The 22,197-nt window shown below is 42.2% G+C and overlaps 1 protein-coding gene across 2 annotated transcripts in view; it reads left to right on the forward strand.

Annotated features, from left to right (window-relative positions):
- The first annotated feature begins 10,701 nt into the window (after nt 1–10,701).
- Nucleotides 10,702–22,197, forward strand: part of gtf2e2 (general transcription factor IIE, polypeptide 2, beta) — a 64,869-nt gene continuing 53,373 nt past the window's right edge. The window contains exon 1 of one of the 2 annotated variants that reach the window (XM_078540305.1): nt 10,702–10,876. The gene's annotated coding sequence lies outside the window, so the exon portion shown is untranslated. Of the gene's footprint in view, nt 11,453–22,197 lie in introns of both variants that reach the window. The other variant, XM_078540314.1, reaches the window with a different exon arrangement.

A 22,197-nucleotide genomic window follows, 5' to 3' on the forward strand; every position in this document is an offset into this window, starting at 1 on the left:
TGAAAACAAGACACAGACTGGCACTTGGCAAAATTAAACAAATCAAAATGGAGGACAGATCATGATCTGAAGTTATTGAACTCAATGTTGAGTCCAGAAGGCTATTAAGTGCCTAATCGGAAGATGCGTTGGGCTTCACTGGGACATTGCAGCAGGCCGAGGACAGAAATGTGAGCATGAGAGCAAGGTGGTGAATTAAAATGGCAAGCAGGTTAATAGTGTATATTTGTTGATAGTTTATCTCCAACAATGGAGACATGGAAGGGAGTAGTTGGAGTTGGACCATGTGAAGTTGAGGGATTGGTGGTATTGGAAGCAAAGACAACAAAATTTTTCTGTTCAGGGCAAGAGCAAGAAACTGCACCGATTCAGTCATCAATTTACTAGAAAAGGAAGTGAGGGAGGAAGCCTGTGTAGGCTAGAACAACGTGTGTTCTATATTCCACAATAAGATAGGCATAACTAGGATCCATGTGGGTATCTAAAGCAACATCTTTTATTTGCACAAATAAATTGAGTGAAAGGGGAAGTTGTTCAAAATAAAAACAAGTCCAGCCAGGTAGAGGAGGATGGTGGCGAATAGAAACTGGTTGGACCTCTGTTGAAGGATGAAGCAGAAAGCCCTCAGGCCAAGTGGGAAATGGAGGTGTGAGGGATTGGATGTTCATGGTAGAGGAGACAATTAGGGCCAGGCACTTGGAAACTGTTAAAATGACAGAGGGCACCATAAGAGTCAGGGATGTAGGTGCGATAAAATGCAACCTGCTCATTATAGATGAAAGTTGGCAACCTTAAGTTCATCTACAGGAAAAGGCTTATAAATTCATTTTCATCTCCTGGAGACTGCAGTAACAAATAAGTCTGGCGGTGAGGATGTTGCCTGCAGCTGTTTCATAAACCCATTTTGTCCAGCCCACAGCACACACGGTGAAGGCTGCCAATCAGTCTTGCTATCACGCATGCTCAATCGCCCTCCCACCCCTCAACTAGCTAGCCATCCCTAATTGTGCAGTGACCCCAGAACTCTGATGGTGCAGAAGTACCCGAGTTGGGGCTGCTACAATCCATGTCTTTTTTAAAATGACTGTCGACGCTGCTCGTGCCTCGCTCACAGTGAGGCTTCAGGAGAGGGAAGCGGTGGGTGAAAGCATTTTTTAAAATCAGCCTGTCCCCTTCCAGTTACGTTCTGCTCCCTGCAGTTGTGGGCTGGCCACTTTGCCCTGGAAGTGAGAGGGAAGAAATGCCAGTGAATGTGTCCCATTGCATTTGGATGATGTGCTTACAACTTGTAGGGGTGATTAAGTGTCAAAAGAGTTGATGTTGCAAGGCAAAAAGAGAAAGTAATGAGGCAAGTACAGAAACAAAAAGATGTGCCATGGAGGGGACAGTCCCTTCGGAATGCTGATAGTGGAAGGGCACGGGAAGCTGTGATTGTTTGTGGCATCACACTGGAGGTGGCGGAAATGGTGGAGGATGATCCATTGAATATGAAGACTGGTGAGATGAAGGGGAGGACAAGGGGAACCCTGTCATGGTTCTGGGAGGGAGGGGAAGAGGTGAGAGCAGAAGTGTGTGAAATAGATCACGTCCTGACAACCATGCTAGGGGGAGGGGGAATCTACAGTTGAGGAAAAAGGAAGAACATCAGAAGCCCTACATAAGATGGAGAATGGAGGTGTAGATCAGAGGCCTTCCAGCTTGAGAGAAGCAGCAGGCTTTGGTGCATGGTAAGTAACTAAGAGGGTGCTTCAACATGGAGGCATCCTCTCACCAACTTAAAAAAAAAAGAAAATTGAATTTGTAGCCAGGTCATCATTGTTGTGTGACAAGTTTAGGAGGGAAATCCCTCTACTGAGCAGCCTGTGGCTACTCTTGTATCCAGGTAGGCAATGAATGTTTCTAGGCCTGCCTGGAGCACTTACGCGCCCCTCCTCCCCACCTCGGTCTGCTACTGGGTGCCCATCTCCAGGCAGTTAAACTGCAAATTCCCACCACCCTCCACCATCTTGTTTAAAACTGGAGGCCAACTGGAAAACTTGTCAAAAAGAGCTGATGGCAGGAACGGAATCGAAAAAACAGGCAGCCAGCATCAGTTGTTTCAGAGACTGTCCGCCTCTGTCCCACCCTGGCAAGATCTAAAAATTCAGTCCTTGATTTTAATGCACGGAAGGTCTACATGCAGCTTGATGCAGCTGCAAGCAGTGGTGTCTCAGGTGAACACTTGATGCAGGAGCAGAGTATGGGCCAGACCTGCGCCACATGCAGCAATATCAAGAGCAGCTTGCACCTGATGACCAGGTTCTTACCCGCATTAGAGAGAGCATCACTCTCAGATACCCAGTTTCTCTTTGACCTTCGCTATACACTTCTCCTAGTTTCTGACACATGCTGCAGCCCATCTGAATATTATCCCAAGCATTTTCAGGTAGTGTTTCTGTTAGGTACACACTCTCAGGCAAGACTGCAACCTGAGACACTCAGTTAGCAGAATGATAACTACCAACACACTTTATATCAAACTTATTTTTACTGTCTTTTAGAATACAGATAATTTCAAAAGGCTCAGAAGCATTTTTCTTGTTCATGGCAGCAATCATTAATAGAGGTATAATCACAACGTTATCCATGAATCATGATATTCATACTGGAATGTGAGGGGTCCAACCATAGTGGGAACCAAACAAAAGTAGGAACAGCAAAAACATCCATATTCACACTTCACCCTAGAAAGTATGGGTTCTGTGCTCTGATGATTGGGTAACTTGCTCTTGTGGTGCAAGCTCTGCATTTTGTCTTTTTTCCACATTTTGCTTCTCCATACTGAATGCTCACCAGGCATTCAGCTGTCCTCAAACAGATACTGGCTCAAAACCATGGGGCTTCAGAGGGGTCTATATATTTGTTTCATAGGTATGACGAGGATTAGCTGTTTTTGCTGTAGGGTCATGAATACGAGTCTGTTTGTTTGCATATTGGATTAACTACTTGAGGGGTTTTTTAAGTTTTGAATGGGCTTTCATAAAGGAGAGTGCTTTTTTGACATAGTGAAAGTTATAATAGATATTTAAACCTTTATTTTATTTCATCTCAGCATGGCTATTGAGGTCTGCCCATGGTGGATACTGGATGAGTTTGCAATGAGGGTGTAAGGGCAAAGAAGGAAACAGGGGCTTGTATGCAAGTGTCTTTGTTTTCTTCCACTGTTGTGGCTGTAGAGTGTTTGGCTCTCCCTGTGAAACAGCACTGAGAAGAGGGCTCCTCAGGTGAGGGAAGTGGAATGGTGTTACAAGCACAAGACATGAGGCAGTCTGGACTTAGTTTTAGGGTATGACACTGGCAGTTGTAAGGGGCATCAGTCAAAGAGCAGTTAGATTTAGCATGGTTACATGCCAACCCATATCCCTACAACCCCCACCCACCACCCTTTGCCCTTACATCCTCCATGCAAATTCACCCAGTATCCACCATGGGCAGACCTCAATAGCCATGCTGAGATGAAATAAAATAAAGGTCTAAATATCTATTATAGCTTTCACTATGTTAAAAAGGCACTCTGATTTATGAAAGCCCATTCAAAACTTTAAAAAACCCTCAAGTACTTAATCCATTATTGAAACAAACAGACTTGTATTCATAACCCTACAGCAACGACAGCTAATCCTTTAATAACCTCTTTGAACTGTCAATAAAACTGTGAACTTTCAACTCCCCACCCTCTGCTGGGATAATTGTAGGTTGTGGAAAGCTGCCAACCATTAATATTGATATAATTATAGCCTTAGGTTAATATTAATAAACAACTATCGTAACTGCTAGAACAGATTTTTGCAACTCTCATTGACACAGACAGGCTGTTTTTTTAATTTTTAAAGGGTTGGAGATTTAAATAACAGCTTGACAGTTATACATACCTTATCTACCTTTCACCAGCATTTATGTCCCCTTCATAAATTTATGACTCACACAATGTGGGATAAAGTCCTTACTATAGCAAAGATGGGTTCTGTTTTAACTCAGCACTGAGCTCAAATGACCCTCCTGAGTTCAGGTTTTCCACCTGTGTGGTCATGCCCTGCCTCCTTTCCTCTACTGCTGAAAATAAGATGTCGGAAATGAGGGTGGGACACCACCAAAATTTGGCCCAATGTTTCAGATTGATGATCTTTCATGAGAACTGGAGAAAGTTAGAGATGTTACAGTTTTAAATTAAGTACAGAAACAGGAAAGGAGGGAATGGGGAAGAGGAGAAGCAAAGAACAAAATGAGAGACCTGTGATAGGATGGAAGACAGGAGAGATTTAGTGATAAAAGAGATGACAGTGCACAGTAATTGGGCTAATAAAGAAACATAAGATGCGTCAATGGGAAAGTATAGGCCATTATAGATCATTACCAACAGCTGCCATCCAAAACAAACACACAAAAGGAACAGAGGTTATGATCTGAAATTGGTGAACTCAATATTGAGTCGGGATATTGAGTAATGAAAAATCATTTTCAGCAGTTAACAAATATTCAAGTTTCAAAAGACATTTGGTACTCAAAAAGGCTATTAAGTGCCTAATCAAAGGATGAGATGCTCTTCCTTGAGCTTCACTGGAACAGTGTAGGAAGCTGAGGACAGAGTGGGGGTGGATTGGAGCGGAGCATTAAAATTTCAGGAAGCTTGGGATCATGCTTACGAACTGAATAGAGGTGCTCCATAAAGCAGTCACCAAATCAGCATTAAGTCTTCCCATGGGGAGGAGACTGCATCCTGAGCAGCAAATACTGACTTGAAAGAAGTAGAATTAAATCACTGTTTCATTTGAAAGGACTGTTGGGCATTTGGACAGTGAGAAGGGAAGAGATAAAAGAGCAGATGTCGTATTTTCTGTGCTTCCACCTGAAGATGTGTGGGGAGGGGAGATGTCGGGGCTGATAACAAATGGTCAGGGACTCAATGGCCTCATCAGAATGCAGCTAGAAGAGAGGAAGGGAAGATGTTTTTGGTGATGGCATCACATTGGAGATGGCAGGAACAGCGGAGGATGATGCATTGAATGTGGAGGCTGGTGGGATGGAAGATGAGGACAAGGGCAATCCCATCTTTGTCTGGAAGGGGGAAAGAGGTGAGAGCAGAAGTATGGGAAATGGAATGGCACAGACAAAGGCCCAGTCAACGATGGTTTGGGGAATCCTCAGTTGGGGAAAAGGGAAGACAAAACAGAAGAACTGGTATGCAAGATGGTATCATCAGAACAGATGCGATGGAGATGGTGATACATGTAGAATGGAATAAAGTCCTTACAGGAAATGGAGCGTGAGAAAATGTAATCAAGGTAGTTGTAGGAATCAATGGGTTTATAGTGGATATTGATGAATAACCTATCCCTATAAATGGAGACAGAGAAGTCAAGGAAAGGAAAAGAAGAATCGAAGATGGACCAAGTGAAGGTGAGGGAAGGATGACAATTGGAAACAATGTTTCTTCAACCAAAGATTGCCTTCCACCACCACCCCACCCCCCGACCCACGCCCCTCCAACATGGTCAACAAGCCCCTGGTCCATGGCCGTTCTATTTCCTGCATTTCTGTTCTCACCACTTCTCCCCTTCTCTCAGAGCCATGATAGGGGTTCCCTTGTCCTCAAATTCCACCACACCAGCCTCCACATTAAATGCATCCTCCTTTGCCATTTCTACACCCTCCAGAGTGATGCCACCAACAAACACATCTTCCCCTCCCCTCTTTCCTTTCAGCATTCTGAAGGGACCATTCCATCTGCAACACCCTGGTCACTCCTCAGTATCTCTAACACACCTTTTCCTATGGCACCTTTCCATATAAGTGCAGGAGATGCAATACCTGCCCTTTTATCTCCTCCCTTCCCACCACCCAAAGCCCCAAATAATCCTTCCAAGTGAAACAGCAATTTACATGGACTTCTTTCAATTTAGCCTACTGTATTTGCTGCTCAAGATGTGGTCACCTCTACACTGGGAAGACCAAACGCAGACTGGGTGATCGCTTTGTGTTCAGTCTGCAAGCATGACCCAGAGTTTCCTGTTGCTTGTTATTTCAATTTTCCACCTTGCTCCCACTCTGATCTTTCTGTCCTTGCCCTGCTATGGTATTCCAATGACGCTCAACACAAGTTCAAGGAACAGCACGTCATCTTTTGACTTGGCACTAGGCACTCTATAACCTTCTGGACTCAACACTCAGTTCAATCATTTTAGACCATAGGCTCTGCTTCCATTTTGTTTCATTTTTTTTTACCTTTTGCCTTTTTCTTTCTCATTTCTTTCTTTATTCCATCTCTTTTCCTTCAGACGGGTATTATCCAGCCATTCACATCTCATCTAGACACATCTTTTGTTTCTTCACTTTACCATAACCACTCCCTTTGGCTTTTGTGTCATGAAACATTTTGTGAATTTAATTTTTCCAGCTCTCCACCCTATCACAGACCTTCCCTTTTATATATCCTTTCCCCTCTCCCTTTCAAATGCACAAAACATTTCTATTTTTCCTCAGTTCTAATGAAGGGTCATCAAACTGAAACATTGGGACGGATTTTGGCTTTCAAGGCAGGTTGCTGAAGTCAGGAAATCTCCCAACTTGCTGGACCCAACTCGGTAAAAAGTACCTTGAAATGTGGATTTTCTCTGCGTGGGGAGAGGGGAGGTGTGGGATAGAGTTGGGACATCTAACCCCAAATGCAGAGTGTAGACAGCCAAGGGGCAGGTGAGTGCTGAGGTGGCTGGTTAGAAGGTCGCCTCTGTTCTATGGGACTCCATCCCAGTTGTTTTAGAAATTGTTAGGCCCTCTAGCCCTCAGCCCTCACCAATCAACCTTGTCATGTCATACTTTCCATGCCAACTCATGACCCTGGCCCATCCTCCTTGGCCCCCCATACCCTCCATGCTATTTCCATAGCCACTCACTCAATTTGGCTTTTGTTAGACCTCAGGAGCCATATAGAAATGAAAAAAAAAATTCAAACAATGTAATACAGCTCTCACTCCTACACACTTGATAGTGAAAAAACTACCATTCATAAAATCCATTCAAAGCATTTAAATCTCAAGTGGTTAATCTCCTATAAAAACAAACTTCTATTCAGATCCACATCAATGGCAGCCAATCATTAATAGGGTCTTTAAACTGTCAATCAAATTGTGAGCTTAGAACCCCCACTGAGATAACTGTAGCTTTTGAAACTCAGCCAAGCATTCATAATGATAAAATGATAGCCCGTGGTGAAATGTCAACAAAGAGTTCTATTGAAACAGTGTGATCAGATGCTAAGTTTTTTCTAACCTATGCAAGTCAATTAAAGCAGTCCAGTAGAGGGTTTTTTCCTTGAACTCTTTCTGACAGCTGCAGCCTTTTTTCAAAGTTTGAAGAGTGGGGTATTTAAAAAATTTCTGAATTTATCTGTCCTTCACAAGGGTTTATGTCTACTCCATCAATCCTTGACTCCCAAACTGCATGTTAAGGCCCTTGGAACAGCCAAAATAGGGTGTGTTTGAACTCAGCATTGGCTTGCACACCCATTTTTAAAGGTTAGTGGAGCCTTCCCATCTCTGTATAAATTAACTGTTTCTCTCCGCAGATGCTGCCTGACCTGCTGAGTATTTCCAGCAGTCTGTGTTTTTATTTCAGATTTCCCCAGCATCTGTGGTGTTTTGTCTTTGGATCACCCACTGGCACTTCTGACTGAAGATGGTTGCAAATGCTTCATCCTTGTTTTTTGCACTCATGTGTTGGGCTCTCCCTTCACTGAGGATGGGAATATTTTGCAGCCTCGTCCTCTGGTATGTTGTTTAATTGTCCATGGCCATTCACGAAATGTGGCAGGACAGCAGTTTTGATCTGATTCATTGGTTGTGGGATCACTTAGCGCTATCTACAGCATACTGCTTCCATGGCTTAGCATGCATGTATTCCTGCACTGTAACTTAACTGGGTTTGCATCTCATTTCTAGGTTTGTGTGATCTGTTCCTAGCATTCTCTCCTACACTCCTCATTTAACCAGGGTTGTTCACCTGGCTTGATGGTAATGGTAGAATGATGGATATGCCAGACCCTAAGGTCACAGATTGTGGTTGAATACAATTCTGCTGCTACTGATGGCCCACAGTGCCTCATGGATACCCAGTTTTGAGCTACTAGGTCTGTTCTGCATTTAGCATGGTGGACATGTCACAAAACACGAGAGAGGATGTCCTCAGTGTAAAAATGGACTTCGCCTCCACAAGGACTGTGGGGTGGTCACTGTTACGAATACTGTCAAGGACAGATGCATTTGCGACAGGTAGATTGGTGAGGATGAGATCAAGTAAGTTTTTCCCTCTTGTTGGTTCTCTTATTACCTGCCATAGGTCCAGTCTGACAGATATATCCTTCAGGATTTGGCCAACTTGATCAGTAGTGGTGTAACCAAGCCACTTTTGGTGATGTCTCACATATGGACATTCAGAGGTTATTTGACAAAGTACAATATAACAGACTTGTTAGCAAAATTAAAGCCCATGTGATAAAAAGGATAGTGGCAGCGAGGATATAAAATTGACCAAGGGGCAGGTTCTGACAATCATGAGTGAAAAAAATGTCTCTCCTCATCTCCCCTCCAGATCCTTTTACCAATAATTTTAAACCTATTCCTTCTTGATGACAGCAGCAGGTTGCACCATGTCTGCTGACATGCATTGGGGGCACGAAACCTGGAAGTAGATTTTTAATTAGGTAGGCATGTTGAAATCAGATATTTTGACATGTCGAAATTTCTACAGTGCTGTGTACCCACTACATCCCCCCAGTCCCCATATGCTCAATACCCGCCTCTGGTTTATTATTGGGCTCTCTGATTCTAAGATTAAGGGCTAATCACATTCCACTCTTTCAGTAAGTTGTTCATTAAAACACAAATGTATGAATTCTGATTCAACTGATAGATATCAGTGTTCCTTTAAGGATGTAAAAAAAAATATTGATTGATTTACTAATACAGTATACTTTTTGGTTTACAAATTTATTTATAAAAAAAAGCTTAGGGATGTGGGTGACACTGGTAAGGCTGCATTTATTGCTCATCTCAACTTACCCTGAGAATGCGATGGTGTGACTTTTTCCTTGAACTGTTGTGGTGCTGTGTTGATAGTGTTGGTTTTCTTGTGCAAGGTGTATAAGAAATCTTAAGAATTTTATTGAATATTATAGAAATATTATGAGAAAAACTTCCAAAGCAGCTTGCTGGCTAAAAAACACAGGACAGCCTGTTATCTCTGCCAAGGCCATGTCTCTTGCACAGACATGTCTGATAAGGTTGGATCTCATGGCCCAGATGCAGAGCAACTGTTTGAGAAAAGGCTCTTGAAATAAAAAAATCACTTCAAAGAGGAAAGAGTTTTTCAAAGTGATCCATGTGGGGCTGCAGCCTTGGTCGGATGGAAAAAGAACGGAGAAGAACTTCCTAATAGGAAGTAGAAGGGACAGTCACCACCAGCTACAAAGACTAACACTCACTCTGTGTCATCTGTCTGTTTGTCCTGTGGGACCAGTAAATCGCTCTCATCTGTCATGGGTCATATTTTTTATGTCTACTTAATTTTTTGTATTATATTTAACATGTTGCTTCTTAATAAACTACTTCAAAACCACTTATGAATTCGACCCACTTCTTTGGGTAAGTTATGACCCACGAAGTCAGGTACTCATGATGACAGTTGTGCTGTGGAACAGACTTTCACTGGTTAGCCTTATCTTTGATGTTGTCCAAATGCTGCTGTAAATTGACAAGAGTTGCTTCATCATCAGAATCACACAGTGCAGAAGAGGCCCTTCCGCCCATCGAGTCTGCACCGACACGTGAGAAACACCTGGCCTACCTACCTAATCCCATTTACCAGCACTTGGCCCATAGCCTTGAATGTTATGACGTACAAAGTGCTCATCCAGGTACTTTTTAAAGGATGTGAGGCAATCCGCCTCAGAGAAGTTATAAACAATGTGAAACTGTCAGCAATCAGCCACACTCCTAACCTTATGATGGGAAGGTCATTGATGAAGCACCAGACGTTTGCACAAAAGACAGTTATAATTCAGTGATTGGCTCACTGAACCAGTCCTATACCCCCTTTCCCCCATCTGCCTTCTTCGTAAGCCTTCTCTCTCTGGCAAAATCAAGGTGAAAATTCCAGGCGTATTCCTGGAAAATGGCAAGGCAGGACCCTGCTAGCAAACCAGTACACTGGCCAGTGGCAAGAAATTCCAGGCCTGCCCACCTCTGGCTCTGCTTTCCGTTAACTCTGTTCCTCCACAGATGCTGCCAGACCTGCCTTTCCTGTTTTATAGTACACCACGAGCCTCTGCTTTCTGTCCCTTAGTTGATCTCACATTCATGCTGTCTCTCCCCCTTTGATCTCATGGCCTTCAATATACTAACTGGTGATTTTTTTTTGAATGGGAAGCTGATAGTTTCCCCCTTGTTTTTACCAGATACAAACTGCATTGCTGAAAGAAAAAGAAAACAAAAACTGCTGGAAAAACTCAGCACGTCTGGCAGCCTCTAGAGAGAGAAACAGACTTAACGTTTCCAGTCCCAATGACTCTAATTTCTGAAAGGCCGGTCCTCCCAGTGTCTGTGGTCGGCAGGAGGAGCTGTCTCCGTTAGGCTGTAGGTTAAATAGAACACGCATGCGCAGGCCCAAAACGAATGCGCAGACGCGGAAGGACTGCCCAGCAAGGCCAGTGATGACATCGACCGGGGGGGGGGGGGTGGAATGCAGTCACCAGACGTAAGCAATCGACAGCGAGCGACAATTGGTCGAAGTGCTCGGTGATCACAGGGTTGCCCCGGAGACGGAGTCCCAGATTTTCGGTGTACAGGTACAGGTTACGAGTTCAGAGCCGGTTTATCTAGTCCGAGGCCGGGTCTTCGGTGCTCATTGGGCTCTCCATTTTTACTGCCCGAATTTTAATGAGCCCTCCTCGCGCCCCCCCCCCCCCCCCGCCGCCAATAACGGCGGCTGACTGTCTGACTCGCCCAATGCTGTCCAAGGCAACACAGGCCTGGGGAACTGGTTACACGGTATTAAATCGGAATAGGGCAGAAAACGATCAGTTGAGCTTTCAGAGGTTGTAGGAAACGCTTGTCGAGAACGTGGTGGGGCGCGATACAGTTTGAGTAAGTTTGAGAGAGTCTGATTGCTGTGATACGGAACGTGGAGTTGCACCCTGGCCTTGTTCAACCAAATGGGTAGACAAGTGAGGAAAGAATGCAGACAGCCTTTTGCACGCTTTTTGTAAATAATGGTACCCTGTTACTGGTTATGTGGCCATAAGTTATAGAACAATAGTGCCACCTAATTTTCATGGTGTGCTGCGGATAGGAGCAACAAAAGTGTTGAGGTTTTCTCATTTTATTCCGTGCCTTATTGAGTCGTATGACGTGAGTCACGAAAGGTGAGAAATTCATCTTCTAGGTTATAAGTACCTAAATTCTCATAGCTTCGTTCTTTACTGGTGCTCTGGATTTTATTTTGACTTACTAATATTTAGGAATGTAGTAAGATTTAAAAAAGACCACAACAATACTTTAGTTCATCTGGCTGAGCCTGCACAGCTATTTTGTGTTGCAAGTTCTTTTTCTGTTGTACTAGTTTAAGATATCTTTATTGTGGTATTTTACTGTTACATGATTATTTTTTGTGTTTGTGAACTGAAGGTAGTAATTGAGACAAAAACTGGCCAAAGATTTTAATTTGTAGAATCAGAATATTAAAATACAGAAGTATGTAATTTGGCCTGCTTGATAGTTATAGATTTTTTAAAAAGGTGGTTCTGCTATGTGCTGTGCGTAAAATGAGTTAAATAAAAAGACATGACATAAATAGCGGCAGGAGAAAACCATACTGCATGTCGAGGCTGCTGTCATTCAATACCATCATGGCTGATCTCTTGCTTCAACTCTACTTTCCTGCATTCCTCTCCAGCTTTGTATCATCATCAAACTTCGATACGTTACTCTCTGCCTCTCTGTCTGACTTATTAATATAAATTGTAAATAGCTGATGCCCCAGCACTATGTGGCACTCCACTTGGCACAGCCTGCCAACTTGAAAATGCCCTATTTATTCATTTTCTTTGCTTCTTGTCTGTTAGTCAATCCTCTATCCATGTGAATCTTTTAGCCCTAACTCTATGAGCCCTTATCTTGTGCATTAGCCTTTTGTGTGGCACCTTACTGAATACCTTTATATAAAGTCTATGTTATAGAGAATAATTCCTCAAGTGATAGTAGGAATGTAGCAAAATATTTCTACAGATTCATAAATTTAAAAAAGGACAGTTGTCATGGGAATAGGGCCACTAAGGGACATTCAGATTAAAATCATAGGCAGCGATAGTGAATGGCAGAAATGTTAAATAATGGTCTTGCTTCAGTATTTACCAGGAAGTTGGATCAGTGAATATGACATCAAAAGATGACATTATATGTGATATAACTACATTTTAAAATAAGAGGAGAAATATTATGTAAAATTATCAACCTCTAGACAAAATCCCTGCTCTGGATCAATTGCATCCATGCATTTTAAAAGAATATAGAGAAGAGAGTTCTTTGACAGCACCTTTCAAACCCGTGACCTCTACCAACTAGAAGGACGAGGTCAGCAGGTGCAGGGGAACACCACCACCTGTAAATTCCCCTCCAAGCTACACGCCATCCTGACTTGGAACTATATTGCCATTTCTTCACTGTAACTTGGTCAAATCCTGGTGCTCCCTTTCTAACAGCACTGTGGGTGTACCTACACCACATGGACTGTAGTGGTTCAAGAAGATGGCTCACTACCATCTTCTCAAGGGCAGTTGGGAATGAGCAATAAATGTTGGCCTAGTCACATCCCCATGAAAGAGTAAATGAAAAAAAAAGATAGGGGGATGACACCAAATTGGTAGGGATAGCCAACACTGAGGAGAACTGCAACATCTTACAACAAAACATTAATAAACTTGTATACAACAAAACATTAATAAACTTGCAGAATGAGTTTGTAATTGACAAACGAATTTCAACCTGGGATGTGTGACATATTCTATTTTAGTTAAAAAGTGTAAGGGGGAGTCATCTATTAATTGGAAAATAATCTAAATGGGGTAGAGCAACAAAGGGATCTATCTTGAAGTGCAACTAACAAATCGCTAAAAGTTGTGATATAGGTCAATAAGGTCATAAAAGTAAACCAAGCATTGAAGTTTATTTCTAAAGGAATAGAATTGAACAATAAAGAAGTTATGCTAAATTTGTATCGCTACTTGATTAGCACCAGATGGAGTACTATGTATGGTTTGGCCATCAATTATGAAAAGAATATACAGGTACTGGAAAGGCTGCAAAATAGATTTGCAAATATGACATCAGAACTACGAGGTTATACCTATTGGGGAAAGGATGAACAGGTTTAGTCTCCTTTTTTTTTCTTGAAAAGACCTACTGAAGACCTTTAAAATTCAGAAAGGTTCTGATAAAGTAGGCACAGTGAAAGTGTTTCCACTTAAGGGAGGTTGTCAATATAAGACTGTCACCAGGAAGTTAGCTACAGAATTCAGAAGAAATTCCTTTACCCTGAATGTTGGGAATAAGGAATTTGCTGCTGCAGGGAGTAGCTGAGACAGATAGCATGGATGCATTTGAGGAAAAGCTAATATTGAATCAGGGTCAGGTATTCACCAAAATCAACATAAGCAAATAATGGTAGTGAAGAAGGTAATGCCACGAAAGAGTGAAAAATCCCCAGGCCCGATGATTTCCATCCCAGGATTTTCCATAAGAATATAAGAAAAAGAGCAGGAGTAGGCCTCTGGCACCTCAATCCTGCTCTGCCATTTAATAAGATCATGGTTGATCTGACTGTGGCTTTAACTCCACTTTCCTGCCGGCCAATCTTAATCTTTGACTCCTTTTGTTGATTCAAAATCTATCTAACTGAGCCTTGACTTGTCAAGGCTGCATACTTCTGCCACGCTATGTTAACTCAATGTTATTACAGTTGTGCAACTCTTCCTTGAGGCATTTCCTTGACTGACATGCTCTATAATCACAAAGCTGAAAAATGAAATATTTTTTATTAAGAGCTTCCACCTCACTGAGGAAACTTCTGACCAATCCATATCCAACAACCTGCTCTGAAAACTCTGCTCACATTTTGACAGCTGTGACAAATTGCACCACAGCAGTGGAGACAATCCACAAAATTCTAAATAATACAATCCGCAACATTCTTTGAAAAAATCAATTCGCCTTATCTCACAATGTGAATGGATCCTTTTTTAAAAAAAAGTTTAGATCTGCATATTCACTAAAAATGAATAATTTCTTCCTTGGCCTATACCCTATCTGTGTACCAGGTTTTGTTGCAAGCCTTCCATTATTTTTTGAGAGAGGTTGTTTACAAACAGACTAACAAACAAAAGTGAAAACATTTACCTCCGCCATTGAAGGCGGGCGGAGGCAATAAATTCAATGGTCCTGCCTCCACTCCTCTCTGGGGTAGTGGATTCCAAAGATTAATAACCTTTTCAGGAAAGAATTTCCTCCTCATCCCATTTTAAATGGGAGACCCCTTATTTTGAAACTGTCCTCTAGTTCTGGATTTTACCACAAGAGGACACATCCTCTCAGCTGTAATTGTTTAAATTAATGTTAAGTGTATATGGGGGTGGAGGGGGCACTCTTTGGATAATTACTTGTGCACAAATGAAGAGACACAATTGACGCTGATAATGGGTTATAAAGTTTGGATCTATACATTTGTAATATCTCACTTTGTGTATAAATCTTAAAACTGAGTCAAGATTGACTCGGGTCACCTCTGCCACCTGACAAGAAATTTAACCTCAGCATGTACCCTGTCAAGCCCTCTCAGAATCTTATATGTTTCAATAAGATCACCTTTGATTCTTCTGCAATGAGTATAAGCCTAACCTGCTCAGCTTTCCTTGTAAGACATACCCTTCATCCCAGGAATCAACCTAATGGATCTTCTCTGAACTGCTTCCAATGCCAGTATATCTTGCCTTAAATACGGAGACTAAAACTATATGCAGTACTCAAGTTATGGTCTCACCAATGCCCTGTACAGTTGTAACAAAACTTCCTATTTTTATACTCCGTCCCCCTTGCAATAAAGGTCAACATTCCATTCACCTTCCTGATTACTTGTTGTACCTGCATGCTAACCTTTTGTGATTCATGTATGAGGACACACAGTTCCCTCTGTACCACAGCATTCCATAGCGCCTCTTTCTAATTCTCACAAAAGTGGACAACCTCACATTTTCCTACATTATACTCCATCTGCCAGATTTTTGCCCACTCACTTAACCTATCTCAATGTCCCTTTGCAGACTCTGTATCTTTCTCACAACTTGCCTTCCTACATATCTTTGTATTGTCAGCAAAATTGTTTACATTACACTCGGTTCCTTCAAGTCATTATAGATTGTAAATAGTTGCAGCCCCAGCACTGATCTCTGTGGCACCCCAATAAATTACAGTTTGCCAACCTGAAAATGATCCATTTATCCTGGCTGTCTGTTTCCTGTATTTTAGCCAATCCTCTCTCCATGCTTGTATATTACCCTCATCTGTAAAAGAAGTAGGTGAGAACATTGCAGATGTCTTAACTATAATCTTCCAAAGTTCTTTCGTTTTGAGAACTCTTCCTATGGATAGGAAAATTATACATGCCATTCCATTATTTAAGAAAGGCATAGGAGGAGAACCAGGGAATTATAGACCAGTTAGCCTAACATCTATTGTTGGGAAATGATAAGAGTCTATAAGAAAAAGGTGACTGAATATGTTGGAAATTGCCAGCTGATCAGGGAGAGCAGCATGGATTTGTAAATGGTAGGTCATGCCTGATGAACCTGATTGATTTTTTTTGAAGAAGTGATGATGAGCAAATACTTTAAATGACAGTATGTGATAGTGGTGTCCTGCAAGGATCTGTGTTGGGCTTCAACTGTTCACTATTTATTAACAACTTAGATGGGATAATAAAAAGCACATATCAAAATTTTCCAATGACACAAAGATAGGTGGCATATTAAGTAGTGTAGATGGAATCATAAAATTACAAAGAGATATTGAGGTAAAATTAGTGCAAATGACTTTTAATGCACAAATATGAGAGAATTGAACAGGGTAGTTTCTAAATGATGAAAACAGTGGAGATCTAAAGAGACTTGTGGATACAAGTACATGGATAATTAAAATTTCATGAACAGGTACGGAAAATAATTGAAAAGGCGAATGTAATGCTGACTTTTATATCTCAAGGGCTGGAATACAAGAGGACACGAGTAATGCTTCAACCATACAAAACCCTGGTTAAACCTGGAAAAATGTGAGCAGCTCTGGACACTAAACCTTAAGAAGGATAAATTAGCCTTAAAGGGCATGCAACCTAGATTTACCAGAATAGTACCTGGTTTCCAGGTCTTAAATTGCAAGGAGTGATTAAACAAATTAGGGTTGTACTCCCTGAAATTTGGAAAGTCGATGGGTCATTTGATTGAAGCTTTCAAGATTCTATTGGGAACAAATAGAGAAATGGTTTTTGTTGTCTGGGAAGTTTGGCAGTAGGGGGCATAGTCTAAATTAGAAACAAACTTTTCAGGAGTGAAATTGGAAAACACTCCTACACAAAAAAGGTAATAGAAGTTTGGAACTCTCTTCCGCAAATGGCAAATGAAGCTAGATCAATTGTAAATTTTGAGGCTAAAATTGGTAGATTTTTGTTAGCCAGAAGTATTCCGGAATATGGGGCAAAGGTGGGTATATGGAATAAGGTTGCAGGTGGCACAGAAAGATTGAGGGGCTAAATTCCTGTTAGCATCGTAAGGCTTAGATTAATAATGGGAAAGGACGAGGAGCAATCTAAAATTTCTTAACTGAAAGAGGACTAATTTCAGTGAATTGAGTGGTGGATCTTATCCAGCTAAATTGGAGTCATTGACTGACAGGCAGAAATCTAATACAGTAATGGGTGACCTTTAAAAAACAGTTACTTTGGGTACAGTCTAGGTACGTTCCCAAAAGTGGGGGCAAAGGGAGATCACTGGATGATGATGGATTTAGAAAGTAAGATGAAGCCAAAAAAGAGATCGTATGACAAACATCAGTTTGATAATACAAGGGTAAATCAGGCTGCATATAAAAAGTAGACAGGAGTGAAAAAGGGAATGAGAAGAGTGAAAATACAGTATGAGCAGAGATTAGTGGCTAACGTAAAGGGGAAACGAAAAGTCATCTATAGACATATTAATAGTAAAATGATTGTCAGAGGAGTGGTGGGCTGATTCAGGACCAAAATGGAGATCTATTTGTGGAGGCAGAGTGCTTAGTCTACCAGTCCTCCTTAGGTACTAGAGTTATGCCAAAGGCCTGGAGGATTGTAAATGTCACAACATTGTTCTAAAGATCGATATGAGCCTCCTCCTGTGGGCCCCAGTATCATAGATACCCGCATTAAGCCAATTTGATTCACTCCACATGATATCAAGAAATGGCTGAAGGCACTTGACAATGCAAAGGCTATAAGCCCTGACAATATCCTGGCTGTATAACTGAAGACTTGTGCTTCAAAACTTGATGCAAAGCTTGGCTTCTAGCCAAGCTGCTCCAGTACAGCTATAACACCAGCATCTACCTGATGATGTGGAAAATTGCCCAGGTTATATCCTATCCACAAAAAACAGGACGAATCCAATCTAACCAATTAACGGCCCAGCAGTCTACTCTCAATCATCAGCAAAGTGATGGAAAGTGTTGTCAACAGTGCTATCAAGCGGCACTTTCACACCAATAACATGCTCACTGACGTTCAGTTTGTGTTCCTCCAGGGGTATTTGGCTCCTGACCTCATTACAGCCTTAGTCCAAACATGGACAAAAGAGCTGAACTCAAGAGGTAGGTAAGAGTAACTGCCCTTGGTATCAAGGCAGCATTTGACCGAGTGTGATATCAAGGAGCCCTGGCTAAATTGAAGTCAATGGGAATTGGGGAGCTGGGGCAACTCTCCACTAGTTGGAATCATACCTAACACAAAGTAAGACAATTGTGGTTGTTGGAGGTCAATCCTCAGTCCCAGGACATCACTGCAGGAGTTCCTCGGGGTAGCATTCTAGGCCCAACTATCTTCAGCTGCTCCATCAACCATCATCTCTTCATCATGAGGTCAGAAGTGGGGTGGTTTACTGATGATTGCACTGTGTTCAGTACTATTTGCAACTCCTCAGATACTAAAAAAAAGTCTATGTCTGCATGCAACAAGACCTGGGCAAAATTCAGGTGCGAGTTGATAAGCAAGTAACATGTGCGTTACCCAAGTGCCAGGCAATTACTATCTTCAACAAGAGAGAATCTAACCATCTCCACTTGACGTTCAATAACATTACTATCACTGAATCACCGACTGTCAGCATCTACCATTGCTTAGAAACTTAACAGGACCAACTATAGAAATGCTGTTGCTACAACATCAGTCTGAGGCTTGGAATTCTGCAGCGATGAACTCACTTCCTGACTCCCCAAAGCCAGTTCACCACCTACAAGTCACAATTCAGGAGTGTGATGGAACACTCTCCATTTGCCTGGATGAGTGCAGTTCCAACAATTGTCAAGAAGCTTAATACCATCGAGGACAAAGCATCCTGCTTGATCGGAACTGCTTCCACCACCTTAAACCTTCAGTCCCTCTGTCAGCAACGCACAGGGTGTATCATCTACAAGATGCACTGCAGTAACTCAAACAACCTCCTTCAGCACCACCTTCCAAACTAGTTCTTCTTCAAGTCTCACAATATCCTGATTTGGAACAATGCCACCATTCCCTCGCTGTCACTAGGTCAAAAACCTGGAGCTCCCTCCCTAACAGGGCTTTGGGTGTATCTACATCGCAAGGAGTGCAGCAGTGGTTCAAAATGGTGGATCACCACCACCTTTTGGGCATCAAATGTTGGCCCTGCAAGCGGCACTCACATCCCAAGAATGACTTGTTAAAAAAAATACGCTGGGGCAGAGATGGTGTTGGGCAATGTTACGGGGGTGAAAGTAAGTGTTCTTATTGACGGTGTGGGTATGTAGTCAGAAGCTCATCTTGGGGTCAAAAAGGCACAGATCAAAGACTTCAGGGTCGGAGGCATTCGTGCGGGGTCCTGGGCAGCAGGGAATTGGAATTTCCTAGGTAATTGGAATTTCCTAGGTAATTCCCACGTATGTTCGTTAAGACTTCAGCAGAATTTTGACATGCATTTTTTGTTGTACATCCATTCTCTGGCCCAGAGACCAGAAGATTTGGGCCTGTAATGTTTTTTGCAAAGTACTTTAGAAACTCAGATTTTCATATTTATATGATGCATTATTATTGTATGTTGAAATATTATTGGTGAACTTTAATAATTATAAACTGTTACTATGCTGCTTTATTGCTGTTATGTTTTGGATGGTGTCTGGGATCATGTTAATTTTTAAGTTTTTTTAAAATATGTATTAGTTCATGGGATGAGCATTGGTGGAAAGGTCAGCATTTGTTGCCAATCCCTAATTGCCTTGGTAAGGTGGTGGTGACTTAAAATGGGGTCATATTGGAAAATACTTTGTGAAGCACTGCTGTGGTCCTTTGCTTTGATTTACATGTACATAATCCAGTATGGTCATGTTCTGTTGTCAATATGGACTTCATCCTGTATTCCACACACTAAACTGCATTGAATGCTGAAATATTGACGTCACTTTGGTAATTTTATATAAATGCTTTGGTCCACAGTCTTTACGGTAATAGAAGGTAAACAAAGGGGAAACTAATGCTTCTACCTACCTGCAATCTAGTAATTGCACCCTCTCGAAGTGACCTAGATGCATTTGTATTCTCTACAGATCATAAAATGTACTGTAATTACATGATTCCTTGTCACAAAAAAATTTTAAGACCATTTTGTCTTTAGCTTCTAATTTTCAGATCTTTTTGTCTTTGGCTATTCTCAGCTCTGATATTGTATGTGAGTGAATTGACATTTTTTCCAGAGATGGACACAGGAGGCAGGGTTGTAGGGGGAAGCGGGATGTGGTTGGAGAATGATACAAAGTAGTGATCAGACCTGGCCTTATCTCTGATATGATGGGAGTAATGAGGTCACATGAGATGGCAGGGCCAAAAGGACAGTCATGTGTTTCAATAGGGGAGTTTAAATGGAAGGTGAGATTAAGGGAGTACAGGAGGGAAGTGAATTTAGAGGAGAGTGATATGCGAATTGAGATGAAGGTTGAAATTACTGAACATAGGAAGTTGCTTGGTGTAAAGGTTGAAGGTGGAAAGTAGTTTTTATTTCATGGGATGTGGGTGTCGCTGGCTAGGCCAGCCTTTATTGCCCAACCCTAATTGCCCTTGAGAAGGTGTTGGTGATGTGCTGCCTTCTTGAGCTGCTGAAGTCCATGTGTTGTAGAACACCCACAGTGCTGTGAGGAATGGAGTTCCCGGACTTTGACCCAGCGACAGTGAAGGAACGGTGATATAGTTCCAAGCCAAGAAGGTATTTGATTTGGAGGGGAACTTGCAGTTAGTGGCGTTCTATGTGTATGCTGTCTTTGTCCTTCTAGGTGGTAGGGGTTTCAGGTTTGGAAGGTGCTGTCGAAGGAATCTTGGTGAGTTGCTGCAGTGCTTCTTGTAGATGATACACAATGCTGCCACCTTGTGTCAGTGGTGGAGGGAGTGAATGTTTAAGGTGGTGGATGGGGTACCAGTCAAGCGGACTGCTTTGTCTTGAATGGTGTCGTGCTTCTTGAGTGTTGTTGAAACTGCATTCATCCAGGCAAATGGAGAGTATTCCATCACACTTTTGACTTGTGCCTTGTAGAAGTTGGACAAGCTTTGGGGAGTCAGATGAGCTATTCTCTGCAGAATTCCCTGCCTCTGACCTCTTTTAGCCACAGTATTTATATGGCTGGTCCAGTTCAATTTCTGATCAATAGTAACCTCCAGGTTATTGCCAGAGAAGGATTCAGCAATGGTAATACCATTGAATGTCAAGGGAGATAATTAGATTCTCTCTCGTTGGAGATGGTCATTGCCTGGCACTTGTATGGCACAAATGTTACTTGTCACCTATCAGCCCAAGTCTGAATATTGTCCAGATCTTGCTGCATATGGACGCAGACTGCTTCAGTATCTGAAGAGTCACGAATGGTGCTGAACATTGTGCAATCATCAGTGAACTTCCACTTTTGACCTTATGATGGAGGGAAAGTCATTGATGAAGCAGCTGAAGATGGTTGGGCCTAGGGCACTACCCTGAGGAACCCCTGTAGCAATATCCCAGGACCCTGATGATTGGCCTCCAATAACCACAGACATCTTCCTTTGTTAGCAAAGATTCCAACCAGTGGAGAGTTTCCCCCCAATTCCCATTGACTTCAGTTTTGCCAGGACTCCTTGATGCCATACTCAGTCAAATGCTGCCTTTTTGTCAAGGGCAGTCACTCTTGCCTCACCTCTGGAATTCAGCTGTTTTGTTCATGTTTGGACAAAATGAAGTCATAAGCTGAGTGATCCTGGCGGAACCTAAATTAAGCGTCAGTGAGAAGGTTATTGCTGAGTAAGTGCCGTTTGATAGCACCATTGACGATGCCTTCCATCACTTTGAGATGACTGTGTGTAGACTGATGAGGCAGTGATTGACCAGGCTGGGTTTGTCCTGCTTTTTGTGGATAGGACAAACCTGGGCAATTTTCCACATTGCCAGATAGATGCCAGTGTTATAACTTTACTGTAACAGTTTGACTAGGGGCCTGTCTAGTTCTGGAGCACATGTCTTCAGTATTATGGCAGGAATATTAGGGGCCATAGCCTTTGCAGTATCCAGTGCTTTCAGCCATTTCTTGATATCACGTGGAATGAATCAAATTGGCTAAGAAGCTGGAGCCTCAGGAGGAGGTCAAGCTGGATCATCAGTGACCTGGTGTGCAGCACAAAAACCAGCCCATGTGGCCCGTGGTGAAAAGTAGCACAAGTGACCAAGGCCAAGAGAGGTTGTGGTGCAGTTAAAAAATGTGTACACAAAGACTGGATCTGGGAGTGGAGATGAGGGAAAAAGAGCGTACAGGGCTGTTACCGAGGTTTCAGATAGAGGTGATTCTGGTG

This window comes from Cetorhinus maximus, chromosome 1 (assembly GCF_964194155.1).
Source record: "Cetorhinus maximus chromosome 1, sCetMax3.hap1.1, whole genome shotgun sequence".
Lineage (NCBI taxonomy): Eukaryota > Metazoa > Chordata > Chondrichthyes > Lamniformes > Cetorhinidae > Cetorhinus > Cetorhinus maximus.